Below are 14931 nucleotides of genomic sequence, written 5' to 3' on the forward strand. Positions count from 1 at the left end.
GGGGTCCACACAGCAAGCCAGTGGCCGGGGCTGGGCGGCTCAGCCCCTGTGTGACAGACGAGCTTGCCTGGCGCAGGGCGTGTCCTGGGGACCTGCTTCCCAGCTCTCCCCCTAGCGGGGTGGCCGCCTGGGGACGGGGCCTCCACACTGACGGCGGGGCCAGCACTGAGGCCTGGCGGCCCTGCCTGTGGGGGACCCAGAGCCCCATGTTTCAGATCAGAAAACCAAACTCAGAGAGCCACAGAGGCACTTCCGTGGAAAGAGGTCATGGAGCGGATTCTGCCCACGGGCTTCGGCCCGACACACGGAACGCCCACCAGGGCCAGGCCCCCGTCTGTGCAGGGCAGCGGCAGCCTTGCCCCCTCAGAGCCTCTTCACCTCTCAGATGGACACCTGAACACGGGTTAGTCCTCAGCGGGCGTCCCGGCACAGCAGGCGGATGTGGGAGAGCCTCTCGCCTTGTCCCAATCCCCGGGGCTCAGAGTCCCCTGGGCCTGCCCAGCGGCCCGTGCCCACCCGCGTCAGCTCTGGCCCTCTGCCTGGGCCCCTGCCCGGTCTGCACGCGCTGCACGGCGTCACCCCGCACCCTCGCCTCGGTCTCCTCCTCTGTAACTGGGGCTGGCGGGATCGCTGGGGAGGGGTCCCACCTCCCCCAGAGGCCTGGAAATGCACCCCGTGGAGGTCCCATCTCTGTCCCCCAAACTTCACTGGCTGTGTGACCAGCATTCACGAGAAAGGGGAGGGCAACTCATTTTTCAAACAAAACGGTATCAGATGTGCGATTTGGTGAAAAAAATTTTTTTCTGGCAACGGCTGGAGCTCTGCTCTCGGGAGCGCGGGATGGGGGCGGGGGCCATTCCAGTGGCTTAAAAACCCCAGATAAGTGTGTGGTGATTAAGCACAACCATTAGCTCTAATGGGCAATAATTGGCGATGAGAAATAATTTTCTGGGGCACACTGCCCTGTGCCCCCACGCCCCAGCCCGAGGGGGGTGCAAGGGGCTGATTAACTCTCGGGCTAGAGGAAATGTCGGAGGCACAAAAAGTTTCCAGATTCGAGGGTAATTGGGAGGAGTTATTCCACTTTCCACATCAGGCTGATGAGGGGCCACCCACCTGCTGCCAAAGGAGGGGCTGAGCTCGAGCTGCTTCCTGCCCAGGACCCGAGGGGCCAGTGTGCGCTGGGACCGGCCAGGGCTGCGGGTAGCGCCCCCCGGCCCCGGGGAAGGTGGTTGTGGGCCTGGAGGAGGGGCATGGAGGCACCAAGGGAAGAGCCCACAGGCCTCCCTCCAGACCCCCCACCAATGGGGTCCTGTCCTCCTCACCCTAAAACACAAAGACGGACAATCCTCCAGGCAGGCTGCCCCGGGGCCCACCCAAGGCCCCTGCCGGCTTCAGGGCACCTCTGTGGGATTCCCGAAATAATGCCCCTCTTGCGGGGGGGACGCAGTGGGAAATGGGGGCACTCCACACGGCCCCTGTGCTCCTGCCTCTGCGGCCCACCTCCCCACGCCTCGCACTCAGCCCGGCCCCAGACGCGGGTCTGGTCCCCTCACGTGGTTGAACACAAAGGCCTGCTTCCTCCGTCCACCCTCCTGCTCACTGTTCCTAAGGCCTGGCTTCCCCCTCTCCCCAGCTCACTCCCCACTTCCCCGGTCCGAAGCATGAATTCCTCTTCTGCCTCGCCTTCCCGTCTCTCTGTGTCTCTCCAGTGTTTCACAGTGACCCTGACCCAGGAGAGGGGGTGAGCAGGGGTCCCGCCCTGGTGCAGCTGACGTTCTAACTGGGACGCAGACAAGAGCCCCCCAGCCCGTGAAGCAGATCGCCTCAGAGAGGAATGAGCACTGAGATTACAGTGGAGCATGCACAGGGTGAGGAGACAACGAGGTGGGTGGGCAGAGTGGTGTGCTGAATGAATGTGTGCATGCATGAATGAATGAGAGGAAGAGATCTAAGGTCCGACTGAGGCTTCAGAGCACAGACCCAGGACCATCGGGAGGGGCTTCATGCAACAGGAAGACCTTTACCCCCAGCTCAGGGTTGCAGGGCTCTCGCAGGTGTGGGACTGAGCTCCCCGTCACTGGGGGCGTGCAGCCAGAACTTGGGCATTGCAGAGGGGAGTCCCGCCCTGTGTGGGGCTGGGTGGCATGACCTGGAGGGCTCTGGGCTGTCCTCAGAACACCCCCAGCCGTGTCTGCTGGACGCCCCTGTCTGCCATCTGCCGGCCAGCGCCTGGGCTCTGAGGTTCCACATGTGGGCTGAGGCCTCAGCCCGCCTCCGCCCCTGACCAGCAGTGTGACCAGAGTGTCGCCACCCTCCCCTCCTGGGCTGGCTGGTCAGAAATCTCGAGGGATGGCAGCCTGTGTAGGGAGTGGCGAGATGCCCTTGGACGGGCTCCAGGCTTCCCCTCGGGGGTGCCACGCTGAGCTCTCTGTGTCCCCAGAAGGCACGGTGAGAGTGACCGTGCGTGGCCGTGCCCAGCACGGCTCGATGCAGCTGACGCGTCTGTCTGCCCTGCCCCCAACACCTCTGCAGGCGGGGACTCGGGAGCAGGAGCCCAGGAGCTGCAGCAGGGGCCACCAGCTCACCCTGGCTGCGCCCTGCCCTCTCCTCGGAGGAGCAGACCGAGGCTCAGGTGCACCAGCCCAGGGGCCCGGGGCCTGGGGGCCGCAGGTGCCTCCCCTGGCGTCCCGGGCCTGCACACACCTGCGCACCGGGCGCCCGCGGCGGCGGCAGGAGCTGGTGGGACCGCGGGGCTCTCGGCAGCTCAGCGTGGAACATTTGCATGTAATTTGGGAGCGGGTCACATGTGGGAGTCATCAGGCAGAGGAAAGGCTCAATCAGGGCCTAATCACTGTCTGTTTGGAGGGGTCTGGGCCCAAGTGAAAAATGAAAACGGGCCTATTTTGCTTGAGTGACAACCATCAGCGGTCACCTTTGACCTCCCCACTGGGCTCGGGTCTGCGGAGCTTTAAAAACCAATCACCAGGGAGGCCCTCCCCCCGCCTCCAGCGGACCTGGGCGGTGGGATTCATGCACTCACCCCTCCCTCCGTCACGCCTTCAGCAACCCAGAATCGGCAGCATGGCCCTGTGGTTAGAGCCCTCCAGAGCCGACCGGGGGTCTGAGGAGGACTTGGGCGGGCGACTAGAGAGAGCTGTGTTCCCTCTGCGGGATGGGCATACGTGGCCTGTGAGGACAGCACTCGGAAACGCTGGTGAGTGGGGCTCAGGTCCTGCAGGATGATGCAGGGCTCCAGGCTGCAGCGTGGGGCAGGGGCCAGGCCCTCCCTCTGCCCTCCATGACCAGGATGAGGTGCTGCATGGCCCCCCATCCAACAGAGTGGGGCTGGGGCTGGGCCATGAGCACAGGAGCGTCTGCTGGGCAGCCAGGAAGGGAGCAGTGCGGGCTGGGGGGGCGGGCGGGAGACCAGACAGAGCAGGGCAGACGGGCCATGAGAGGACCCTGGTGGGCAGGGACGCTCAGCCAAGCCCCCGTTCGTGGGGCGCAGAGTTTGGGCCCCGCTTCACCCCTGCCCGAGGGACTCCCTCCACCAGGCCTCCTCCCGCAGTCCGAGGGCCTGTAAAGGGGCGGCCAGGCCCCAGGCCCTTCCCTGGCCATGTCCAGGGCTTGCCTAGCGGCAGACTCCACTGAACGAAGAAATGACTAACAGCTGACGGCATGAATGAATGAACGCACGGGTGAATAAACAAGCAGCAGGCTCAGGGCCTGGCTCTTCCGAGGCGCCAGGACCTGGCCCGGCGTGGGGACTGCCCACCGGCCCAGCTCAGGGGACATGGCTGGCACCCCCAGGCCGGCGTCGCCTGCCCCCTGCATTAGCGCCCGCCCTGCTCCCTGCCCGCGAGTAAACAGGGACGTGGAGCGGGCCTCCCGGAAACCGTCTGGCACGCCGGGCTGCAGCAAATGGATTGCCAATTAATCAGCATCTATTTATGAGAACGTTTAAACCATTATTAATGTAGTGTAAACACGGAACCACTGGCGGCCCCGGCGGGCGGGGGCCCTCTGCAGAGGAGGAGGCTGCCACATTCCTGGGGCCTGTCCCCGCCCCCGCTCCTGGGCAGCCCCCCCCCCCCCCACCGACTGACTGGCCGGGCTGCAGGGCTGCCCCCAGGCGGGCTCCCAGGCCCCAGCACACTCCCGCCCCACACGTGGGGCTTTCAACATGTTCTCACTTCAGACGCTGAGCAGGACATGAGGCTCGAGTCCCGTCACTCTGTCACTCAGCAGCCCTGGGCCCCTTTGGCTGGATGGGTCTCCACCCTTGGGGAGCCCTGGGTGGGGGGCCCCACCTCGTCCCCCTCTGCCACCCCCCTCCGGGCTCTGCACCCGTTGACAGCCACCCTGGGGGGGAGTCTTGGAGGGCGTCGGTGTTCCCAGCCCCAGCCCCATCCAGGGCCCACCTGTTCCCTCGGTAGGCCTCAGAGCCAGGTGCGGGGCTGGGTCAGGCCGCTGCGGGGTACGGCGGGGGGCCTCACAGGCCTCGGACCTGTGGGCCCAGCCTCCCTTTTCAGGGTCACCTCAGCTGGCTTTGTTTGCCATTGTACAGATGAGAGACCGGGGCCCCTGAGACAGCAAGCCCACCGGCAGCCCCTGCGGCCAGTTCCTCGGGGAGAGCTGACCCGCGTGGCCGCACATCTCTGATTGGTGAGATTTTACAAACGTCTCGTAGGGCGCGTCCCCGTGCCCCATTGATGAGCAGCTCTCCGCGCCGCCTGTCCGAGGGCTTGCACGGGGGCCGGACGTCTGAGTACCGGGTTACCAGGAGCTGCAGCTGACAGGGTCCCCTGCACACGGGAAGATCTGTTCGGGTAACTGGGGTGCCGCCGACCCTGGCCCCCGCGGGATGGTGAGGGCCTCCTTGCGCCTCGGCCCTCACACAGGGCAATGCACGGTGCTCAAGTTACAGATGGCCTCCAAGCCTGGCCTTCTTGTTCCGAGTGATGGCAGGCCATCCCTCCTGACCCGACTTGGGAGTCTGGGCTCACGGCTGCCAGGTCTGAGGTTGGCGTGCTGGTGGCGTCATCAGACCCTGTGCTCCTTGAGGGTGGGGAGAGGGTCCTCACCCCTTCACATCTTCATGCCTCAAGGGGACACTACCAAGCGTTTGTTGACCGACTGACCGGCTCTTTGGGAAATTTTTGCTCAGACTGGCTTCCCCAGGCTCCTCTCCTTTCTCCCTGGCCATCTTCCCAGCTGGCCTCCACCTTTGCACCCCGCCAGCCCCCAGAGCAGGCCCAGGGCGCCAAAGCCTGGATAGGACCATGGGGCCAGGAGCACCACCCACAGAACCCATCTATCCCACGGGCCACGGTGAGAACAGCAAGCCCCACTGGACAGGGTCTCACCGCGGTCACTCAGCACCCCAGAAACCTCGGCTTCTGCTGTCCTAAGGCCCCCAAGCTGGTCTGCTCTGGACCCTGGCCTGGCTGCTGGGTCCAGCTGCCGGGGCGTGCCAGGGGGAGAGAACAAAGAGGCCGCGTGCGCCCTATTTCCCGGCCCCTCTCCCCTGCCCCCCATTAGCTGAGCAAGGCTTGTTTATATTACAGCAGGAATTATTCCAGCCCTAATCAGAGGCCCTGCAAGGTTTCGGCATTCCACGTATTTCTTTACCCAAGGACACTCTCCAATCCTATAATTTCCATTTCCCCAGACGCCCCTGATTGAAAGCAAACATTTTATATTTGGAAAGGAAAAGTGCTGTGTGCTATTCATAGCCCAGGCGGGCTGTCCGGAGGTGGGTCCTGGGGCCTGGGCCTGGTGGGGTGGCAGATGCAAGAGGGCAGCAGGGGGTGTTGTCGGGCCCCGGGGGAGGGGAGGGAGACTGAGGGCAAGAGCCGGTGGTGTGCATCCCATGGCGGAATGGGGCTGAATCCAGTACAATAGCGGGGGGCCCATGAGGGCTCATCATGGGGGGCAGAGTCCAGCACTGCCTGAAGGCACTTTGAGAAGCTCGTGGTCATGGGGACCCTGGTCTCCACCTTGGGTCCCCAGGGCACAGCTCCCAACACTCTCCCAGCACCACACACCCTCCTGGGTTTACTCACCTGCCCACCGCTCCAGGACGTGGGAGACCTGGCCCCTCTCGGCTCTGCCTGGGGGCCAGAGCCCCGCTATTCAGAGCTGATGTGCGCTGGATGCAGCTAAGCCTTGTCTAAATGCCTCTGTAAATCCTTTGAAGTGGTCACTATTGCTCTTCCTGCTTCATGGAAGAAGAAACAAGGCAAGGTCCCGCTTCTGTCCCTTGCGTCTCAGCACCCCAGCACCTGCCTCCTGGCTTGCGTGAAGGCCTGCACCTCATTCTTAGCTGAGTGAGTGACTCCCAGCGCAGCAGAAACATGGCGAGAGATAGATTTTGCTCTGTGGAGATCGGTATTTATGGAATTACTTAGAGACTGCTTTCATAAATTTTTTTCTTAAAATTTAATTTTTATTTTTATCAAAGTAACACATGCATAGTTTTGTTAGCTGCTTTATTGAAATATAATTGACATACAATGAAATGCTTAAATGTAAAGTGAAAAAGGTGATACCTTTCACAAACAATTCACCCATTTAAAGGTCGATGGGGTTTGGTATATCACATTATTTTCAATTGTGGTAAGATATGTACAACATAAAATTTGCAATTTTAACCATTTCGAGTATACGACTCTGTGACCTTGTTTACGTTCACGGTGTCACACAACCACACAGAAACCTTGTCCCTATTAGACATCAACTGCCCATCCCCCCGCCCAGCCCTTGGCGACCTCCAGTCCACTTTCTGTCCCTGTGAATTTGCCTGGTCTGGATGTTTCGTACACGTGGACTCCACAGTATTGTCCTTTTGTGTCTGGCTTACTTCCGTCATCACAGTGTCCTCAAGGTCTGTCTACACTGTAGCAGGTGCCAAGACCTCCTCCGTTTCTAAGGCTGAGTAATATCCCACTGCGGGTATAGACCTCATTGTGTTTATCCATCATCTGTCAGTGGGAACGGGTTGTTTCTACCTTTTGGCTCTTGTGACTAATACTGCTCTGAACACTGACATACACACAAGCATCTGTTCAAGTCCTTGTTTTTAGTACTTCTAGGTGTGCACCGAGGCATGCAATTGCCGGGCCATGTGGTGATTCTATGTTTAATTTTTGACAAACCACCAAACTGTCTTCCACAGTGGCTGCACCATTTTATATTACCACCAGGGTTCCAATTTCTCCATGTTCTCTTGAAAACTTGTCACTTTTCATTTGTTGCTTATAGCCATCTTAGTAATTGTGAAGTGGTGTCTCATTTGGTTTTAATTTGCATTTCACTAATGACTAATGATGTTAAGTGTCTTTTCACGTGCTTGTTGACCACTTGTATATCTTCTTTGGAGAAATGTCTGTTCAAGTCCTTTACCCATTTTTAATTGGGTGGTTTGACATTTTGTTGAGTTTGTAGGAGTTCTTTATATATTCTGGCTCTTAAACTCTTATCAGGTATATGATTTGCAAATATATTCTTCCATTCTGTAGGCTGTCTTTTCATCTTCTTGATGAAGTTGATATGTTTTGACATACGCACCCCCCCACCCTCTCCCTCTCTCATCAATCTACCTTCATGGAACCCTCACTGCACTCAAGATACCAAACATATCCATCACCCTGGAAAGTTTATTGTGTACAGCCTTTTTTCACTCTCCATAGTTATGTGGAAATTCATTCATGTTGTTACATGTATCAAAACTTCATTCCTTTTATTGCCAAACATTGTTCCATGGAAGGAATAGACCAGTTTGTTAACCGTCCAGTCATTGAAGGATAACTTACCTACATTGGTTCCAGGTTTTGGCTACTATTTTTGGTTGTTAAAGCTGCTCTAAACATCCCTATGCAAGTCTTTGTGTGCACTTATATTTGCATTTCTCTTGGGTAAATACTTAGGAGTGGAATTGCTGGGTCATATGGTAGTTCTATGTTTAGCTTTTTGAGGAACGAACTGCTTGCCAAAGCAGCCCGCCATTTTATGTTCCCACCAGAATGTGTGAGGGTTTCAATTTCTCCACATCCTTGCCGACACCTGCTGCCATGTCCTTTTGATTATAGCCATTCTAGTGGGTGTGAAGTGGTGTCTCATGGTTTTGATGGGCATTTTCCTGATGGCCAATAATGGTGAGCATCCTTTTATATTCCTACTGGCTATTTGTATATCTGCTTTGGAGAAAGGTCTATTCAGACCCATTTTTAAATTGGTTATCTTCTTAGTCATAATACTTCTTTATATATTCTGGATACAAGTCCCTTATAAGATATAGGATTTGCATGTATTTTACCCCACTTTGCAATTATCTTTTTACCTTTTTGATGGTGCCCTTTAAAGCACAACAAGTTTTAATTTTGATGATTTCCAGTCTATGCTTCTTTTGTCACTTATTCCTCTGGGATCCTATCTAAGGAACCATTTTCTCTCCAAGTTTGGGAAGACTTACCGTGCTGTTTTCTTCTAAGGCTCGAATAGCTTTAGCTCTTGTGTTTAGATCTTTGGTCCATTTTGAGTTACTTTTTGTATGTGGTGTAAGGTAGGAATCCACCTTCATTCTTTGATGTGAGGGTAAACTGTTGTCCCAACACCATTTGTTAAAAAGACCATTTTTTTTTCCTCCACTGAATCACCTTCACACCCTTATAGAAAATCAATTGGCTGTAAAATGTGAAGGTTTCCTTCTGGACTCTCAATTCTGTTCCCTTGATCTACATGTCTTTCCTGTGTCAGCATCACACTGTCCTCATTACTATAGCTTTGTAGTAAGTCTTGAAATGGGCAAGATTCTGCTCTTTTTCAAGACTGTTGTTGAATTTCTATATGAATTTTACGATCAGCTTGTCAATTTCTGAAAAGAACTCAGATTTTGGTAGGGATTGTGTTGAATATCGGCATTGTAACAATATTAAGTTGTTCAGTCCACGAACATGGGTTTAGCGCAAAACATGTCTTCCTATTTATTTAGGTCTTCTTTAATTTCTTTCAACAATATTTTTCAGTTGTCAGAATAAAAGTTTTATATTACTTTTGTTTAACTTATCCCCTAAATATTTTATTCCCTTTGATGTTGTAAATAAAATTATTTTGAAATATATTTGATTTTTATATATTCATCTTGTATTCTGCAAACTTGCTGAACTTGTTTATAAGCTGTAATAGATTTTAGTGGATTCCTTAGGATTTTCTGCATACAAGACCATACCATCTACAACTAGAGATAGTTCTACTTCTTCCTTTCTAATCTAGATGGCTTTTATTTCATTTTCTTGCCCAATTTCCTTAGCTAGAATCTCCAATACAAGTTAAATAGAGGGTGGTGAGAAGACACCCTTGTTTTGTTTCTGATTGTAGGGGAAAGTATTTGTTTTTTCACCATTACCTATGCAGTTAACTGTGGATTTTTCATGTATGGCATTTATTAAGTTGTGGTAATTTACTTCTATTCCTAGTTTGTTAAGTGTTTTTATGATGAAAAGATGTTTGTCAAATACCTTTTCTTCATTAATTGAAATGATAATGTGATTTTTCCCCCTTTATTCTATTGATGTGGTATATTATGTAACCAATTTTCAGATGTTAAACCAACATTGTGTTCCTGGGATAAATCCCACTTGGTCATGGTGCATAATTCTTTTTATACATTGCTGGATTCTATTTAATAGCATTTTGTTGAGGATTTTGTGTCTATATTCATAAGAAAATGTAAGTGAATGGTGTGCCATTTTCTTGTGATGTCTGTCTGGTTTTTTTTTTTTTTTTTAAAGATTTTATTTATTTATTTGAGAGAGAGAGAGAGAGAGAGCACATGGGGGGGGGAGGGTCAGAGGGAGAAGCAGACTCCCTGCTGAGCAGGGAGCCCGATGCAGGACTCGATCCAGGGACTCCAGGAACATGACCTGAGCCGAAGGCAGTCACTTAACCAACTGAACCACCCAGGCACCCTGTCTGGTTTTGATATAAGGGCAATGTTGGTCTCATAGAATTAGTTGGAAACTGCCCCATTCTCTTTTGTTTTAGGAAGCATTCATGATGATTCATAATAACTCCTTTTCAAATATTTGGAAGAATTTACCAATGAAGCCATATGGTCTTGGACTTTTCTGTGTGGACGTTGTTTGATAACTAAGACAAGCTCTTTACTTGTATGGGTCCATTTAGATTTTCTATTTCTTCTTGGACAAATCCCTAGAAAGAACTAAAAATGACCCATTTCAGTTATCTCATTTGTGGCATACAGTTGTTCACAGCATTCTCTTATAATTATTTTTATTTCTGTAAGGTCAGTAGTTATGTCCCCTCTTTCATTTCTGACTTTAGTAATTTGAGTCTTCTCTCTTTTTTTCTTCTTCAGTCTAGCTTAAGGTTTATCAATTTTGTGGATTTTTCTGAGAACAAACATTTGGTTTAGTTGGTTTTCCTATTGTTTTTACGTTCTCTATTTCATTAATTTCTGCTGTAGTATTTATTATTTCATTCCTGCTGCTTGCTTGGGATTTGGTCTGCACTTCTTATTCTAGGTGTTTGAGGTGGAAGTTTATTGATTTGCAATCTTTCTTCTCCTTCCCTGTAAGTTATACCTATAAATTGCTCTCTAAACTGCATCCAGAAATATTCATGTGTCATTTTTAAATTTTTTATTATCTCAGAGTATTTTCTAATTTCCTTTGTGATTTCTTCTTTGAGCTATTGGCATTTAGTAGTATGTTGTTTAATTTGCACATATTTGTGAATTTCCCAACTTCTGTTATTAATTTCCAGCTTTACTCCATTGTGACTGCAGGCCATACTTTGTACAATTTCAGTTGTTTTTTTTTTTTAAGAATTGAAGTTTGTTTTGTGACCTACCATATTATCTGTCCTGTAGAATGTTCCATGTATGCCTGAGGAAAATGTATATTTTGCTCTTGTTAGGTGCAGTGTTCTATACGTATTAGTTAGGTCTAGTTTGTGTATATTGTTGTTCAAAGTCTTCTGTTTCCTTGTTGATCTTCTGCCTAGTTCTATCCATTATTGAAAGTGTAGTATTGAAGGCTCTGATGATTATCATTGAATTGTCTATTTCTACCCTCAATTCCATCAGCCTTTGCTCCACATATTACAGGCCTCTATTGTTTGGTGCATATATGTTTACAATTTTTATAATTTCCTTATGGATGGACACTTTTAGCATTATAAAATGTTCCTCTTTGTCTCTAGTAAAAAATGCTAAAGCTACTACATCTGATATTAATATAGCCACTCCAGCTTTCCTATGGTTGGTATACACATGATATAACTCTTTTCATCCTTATGCTTTTAACCTATGGGAATCTGAATCTAATGCTGTGTCTCATATAGCCAGCATGTAGTTGGATGATGTTCTTTATTGACTATGACAGTCTCTGCCTTTTGATTGGATTGTTTAATCCATTCATAGTTAATGTGGTTATTGATATAGTTAGACTTTTACTGTTTCTTTACTCCCTGTCTCCTTTATTTCTTTTGTTCCTCTCTTCCTTCTTTACTTTATTCTTTTGTATGAAGTGAATGTTTTCTAGTGTAACATTTTCCTTTAGTGATTCTTTATATTTTTTTGGTTACTACTATAGTAGTTGCTCTAGGGCCTACCACACATATCTTATAAAAAATCTGATTTACATTTCTACTAACTTCATTCCAATGTGATATAGAAATGATATTCCTAAATAGATCTATTCCCTCTCTGCCCTTTTGTGTTATTGTTATACGTATTAAATTTATATGTGTTCCAAACCAAATAGTAGTACATTGTTATAATTGCTGTTTTTATATAAAAAAAACTGAGAATAGAAAGGAGAACAAGTATGTATTTACTGAATTGTTCTATTTATCTTATTATTTACCATTTCTGTTTTTTTTTTAATTGGTTCATGCAGGTGTGAGTTACAATCTGGTGTCATTTGCTTACTCCAATACAACTCAGCTCCTACCTACCTCATTTATGTTGTTATTGTCAAATATATGACATTTGTGGCCCAACAATACATTGATATGCATGTTGTTTCATACAATTGTTTTTTAAATCAGTTAAGAAAGAAGAAAATAATATGTATTCTGTGTTTTTTGGGGGTTTTTTTTGTGTGTTTTTTTGGTAATTACATAGTTACCTTTAACAGTGCTCTTTTTTTCACGTGGATTAGAATTTTCATTTGGGTGTAATTCCTTTTAGCTTGAAAAAACTTCTTTTAATATTTCTTATAAGATGGGTCTGCCAGAAGAAAATTTGCTCAGTTTTGGTTCCTGGGAATATTTTTATTTCACTCTCATTTTTGAAAGATAGTTTTGGTGGATATAGGATTCTGAGTTAAACAGTCTTTTTCTTGCAGCACTTTGCCTATGTCACGCCACTGCCTTCTGGGCTCCATTGTTTCAGATGAGAAGTCAGCTGTTATCCTATTTGGATTACTTTGTATGTGACAAGTCATCTTCCCTTGTTGCTGTCAAGATTTTCTCTTTGTCTTTGTCTTTCAGCAGTTTTACTCTGATATATCTGGGTGTGGATTTCTTTGTATTTGTCCTGATTGGACTTTGCTGAACTTTGTGAATGTGTAGATTAATGTTTTTCAGCAATTGGGAAGTTTTCAGTCATTATTTCTTCTAATATTATTTCTGCTTTCTCTTCTCCTCTTGGATTGCCATTACATGTATGTTCTTGTGCTTAAAGGTGTCCTGGTTTTCTCTGAGGTTCTATTCAATTTTCTCCATTCTATTTTCTCTGTTCTTTGGATTGCATAATCTCTATTATTCTGTCTTTAAGCTCACTAATTCTTTCTTTGCCAGTTCAAATCTGCTATTTGAGCCCCTCTAATCAATTTTTCATTTCATTTATTATACTTCTCAACTCCAGAATTTTTATTTGGTTCTTTTTAATACTTTCCATGTCTATTGATATTGTCTATTTGATGAAACATTGTCTTCATATCTCCCTTAAGTTCCTGAAGCATGGTTTCCTTTAGTTCTCTGAACATATTTATAATGGTTGCTTTGAAGTCTTTGTCTGTTGCATATGACCTAATGGTCCTCTTAGAAGCACTTTCTTCTTTCTTTATATTCTACATAAAAATGTTCTTGTTTCTTTGTATGTCATAATTTTTTGTTGAAAACTGGGCATTTTAGGTAATATGTTTTAGGAACTTTGGATTGCCCTTCCTCTTGGACTTATTTTTGCGATTTGTTTTGTGACTTGGCTAGACGATTTTAGTGAAGTCTGCTTTCCTTGCAGCATGAAGGCATTGCTGTTGCTCCTCTGGGGGCAGAGCCTTGACCACTTACAAAGTTCCCTGGGATGGTGGTGGCTTGGTGGGGCTCTCTTTGAATCGTCTCTTTCTCTGAGTTCTGTTAGGCTGTCATCTTCATTTGGTGTTACTCTCCACCCCTTAGGTGCAACTGATCACCAATTGCTTGCTTTATAGTTTTCAACAATCCCCTGGGCCATGTATTTCTCACCAGTCTAATCCAATTCAATGTGGACAGGACTATATTTTGAAGTCCCCAGGGTCATCTCTTATCTGTTTCTTTCCCTAGTTCTCTCTAGGCTTAGGAACTAGATGGCCTGTAGTTTAGCTTGTTGCTCCTAACTAAGAGGAACTGTTGTCCTCTTAATTTAAGCCACCTTAAGCTTAAACTTCTCCATGCTTTTTTTCAAACGATGTCAGTTCCTTTGTGGAGAGCTTTGGAGCTCTTTTCTTACGGGAAGCCTCTCCTCCTGGACAATGTCTCTGATCTACTACTGAGCCCCGAATAGGGCAGTAGACTCTGGTCTGCATGACTTGACTTTCTTATTCTGGAAACTCTCCCCTAATCTGGGGCAAGGGTGCTGAGGGCCCCAGTATTCTTGGCTGGCTGTACTTAGGGCAGAGCCTCTATCCTATGGGTGGGAGATGGTGGAGGAAGGGAGCTCCTGACCTCTCAGCCACACTCACCAGGAATTCCTTAACTTGGAACTGGACAGCATTAGAAATGCTGGTGGCCTGCCCTTCCTGGTGAGGTATATTAAGACTTGTTTGGGAGCTAAGTAAGGGGAAGGGGGGCACCATCTTCTTGGCCTCACTTACCCAGAGTGGAGGGTAAGAAGCTGAGAGTGGAGAAGGAAAGAAGGAATGCAACCATGGCTCAAATACCACAGATTCTTTCTGTTCTTACCAAGTTTTAGTATGTTTCCTTGAATAAACTTTTCTTCATTTTTTATATGCCCTCAGGACAACTTCCAGAGACTTTAAATAATTGTGTTTTTTAAATAGCTATTACCAGATATTTTTTCTGGTGAGTGAGTCCATGGAGCTCCTCATGCTGACATCCCACCATAACTTTTTAATGAACTGCCAAATTGTTTTTGAGTGTTTGTACCATGTTTCATTCCCACTAGTCCCAGTTTCTCTACAATCTCAGTCAGTCTCTGGTCAGTCTTTTCAATTTTAGCCACTCTCATAAGTATGTAGTGGTATCTCCTTACGTTTTTAACTTCATATTCTGATGGCTAGTGGCATTGTGCCTATTTGCCTTCCATATATGTTCATTGGTGAAGTGCCTGTTTAAAGCTTTTGCCCTCTTTTAAGTTGGATTCTTTTCTTATTGAGTTTTGAGCATTCCTACAAGTTCTTTATTGGATATATGCTTTGAAAAGTTTTTCTACCAGTCTGTAGTTTGTCTTTTCATTCTCTTAAGAGTGTCTATTGCAAAGTGGATGTCTTTACTTTTGATGAAGTACAAGTTATCAGTTTGTTCTTTTATGGGTGGCACTTTTGGTGTTGTACCTAATAAATCTTTGCCTATCCCAAGATCATAAGGTTTCTCCTAAAAGTGTTATAGTTTGGGGCTCTACATTTAAGTATATGATCCCATTTTGAGTTTAATTGTAGATATGAATTTTGGATGGAACTTCAG

This window comes from Halichoerus grypus, chromosome 14 (assembly GCF_964656455.1).
Source record: "Halichoerus grypus chromosome 14, mHalGry1.hap1.1, whole genome shotgun sequence".
Classification (NCBI taxonomy): domain Eukaryota; kingdom Metazoa; phylum Chordata; class Mammalia; order Carnivora; family Phocidae; genus Halichoerus; species Halichoerus grypus.